At 40.8% G+C, this 2,016-nt stretch overlaps 1 pseudogene; it reads right to left on the minus strand.

The window, feature by feature from the left end:
- Window positions 1–226: 226 nt before the first annotated feature.
- On the minus strand, window positions 227–1,470 carry LOC110561658 (large ribosomal subunit protein uL4-like; annotated as a pseudogene).
- Window positions 1,471–2,016: the final 546 nt, after the last annotated feature.

The following is a 2,016-nucleotide window of genomic DNA, read 5'->3' on the forward strand; positions in this document are numbered from 1 at the left end:
TTATAATTGCTTTAGAAGTTTTTAAACAAACTTTTCAAACATTGCATGATTAAATAAAAGTCCTGATAGTCTCCACTATTTTCATCCTACACTCTTTTAAAAATTTATTTTTCTAGTGTACTTTCTTGCTTGCTTTCTTTTTTGATTAGGCCTTTATTCAAATAGATGTCTCTATTTGCTCTATGGAATGAAACAAATTTTAATAGTTTATGCAGCAGGCTTTATTTTATTCTGTGGCAGGTTTCTTCTCTGCTTATTTCTTCTCACCTTCTGGCTTCTTGGTTGGGGCAGCCTTCTTTCCTATAGGCTTCTTCATTTCCTTGACATCTACAGGTTTCATTTCTTTCATGCCTACTGCAGCTTTCTTGTCTGCAGACCCTTGTCTGCTACAACTTTCTCCAACTTGGCTGTTAGTGCTGCTGCCACTAATGCTGCTTCAAATTTCTTCACGCAGAGTTTGTGATTTCTGGCCTGGAGAAGAATCCTGAGCAGTCTTTGCATAATGGTTAGGTTCAACATGATTCTGAGATTCTTCAGTGGATTATTCTTCTAGACTCTATGCTGAATCTTCTTGGGTGGTGCTCGGAAGGCTCTTTCGATCCCTGGGCTTTTCAAGATTCTGCTAAGGTCTATGTTCATCATCTTGTGCGTGAGAAGGTTATAGTTACTCTTGAGTGAAGCAGCCTTATGCCAAGTGCCATACAAATCATCTAACTTCCAGAAAACACTTACAGTCCAAATACAGAAACGTCCCACGTGACCACCAGAAACAAGATTAAAAATGTTCAGCTTGCTTACATTAAGCAGAATACTACCAGGGATATTTCTGAAAGACCTGATGATTCCATTATCCTCATTATAGATACTGCAGGGTCCCCTGCACTGGACGGGTCATCACTTTCTCATTTTGCCTTTACCAGCTTTCATTCTCTGAAAGGCATAGACCTTTTTGATGTCATTTCAAGTTTTAAGTTTCTTAAACAGCTGAATAACCTTGTTCTCTTTGTAACCTTCAACTACCAAAGGCAGCTCAGGAACTTTCTCAATACATCGACTCTTAGACATTACCAAAGCTGGTAATGCTGAGGCAGGCAGAGCAGAAGAGGTGGCTTATCATTTGTGGGTTGTGTTCACTCTGTGGTACCGACGATGCCAAGTTTTGGTTGGCGTAAACATGTGGCCTCCGTGACATATATTTCCTAAGGCACCCTGATCAGAGTGGTGGGTCACATAACCTCGAACGCTGGGAATTCGAGCCACAACTCTTCCAGTACCCCAAGATTCAGCACTCATCTGATGACCTGCTAGTTCAATAATGACATGGGGTTGTTTTTTCCTGAAGTTGGTCTGAACAAAATTCACGATATCCGGTCAAATGGGAGCTCTGAATAAAGTTGGCATTGTGATGTTCTTGCCAGACAATTCTCCCTTTTCAGAGTACACCAATATGACAGGAGCTGAACAAACCATGACAGGGAGAGAAGAAGGCCATTCTAATGTGCTTTCTTAAAGGTTCACATTCTTATTGTTACCTTTGGCTTTGTTTCCTCTTTATTTTTTTCTCTTCCAAATCTAATTAATGGTTAAGGTGCATTGATTTTAACATCAAAATAGAAATCCAACATTTAAACTCCTCACATAACTAGATCTTATACATAAGTTTTCTTGGGCCTAGCCAAGAGAGTTTACACAATCCTCCAATGTCAGACCTAAGTCTCCAGATCTTGCATGGGCAACTGAGTGTCTCAGGATAATATGGATATTAATGGCTGTGTCATCTCCTCCTCTAGATTCCCACAGGACTCACCTATCATGACACCAACCCACAAGTTCCTCACACACCACATGTAACCTGCATGCTCAGCTAGACCCTGTGCATCTTTCTATAGGGTCCAGCTGGGTGACTACAAATGATCTTTATATTCATAAACCCACTCCAATTCCCAAGAATTAGCTCAACTCACATGGAGATCCCCAGCTCAGCCTGACCATCTGATCCTGCAGCATACCAAACCA

Source organism: Meriones unguiculatus, chromosome 12 (genome assembly GCF_030254825.1).
Source record: "Meriones unguiculatus strain TT.TT164.6M chromosome 12, Bangor_MerUng_6.1, whole genome shotgun sequence".
In the NCBI taxonomy this organism is placed as follows: domain Eukaryota; kingdom Metazoa; phylum Chordata; class Mammalia; order Rodentia; family Muridae; genus Meriones; species Meriones unguiculatus.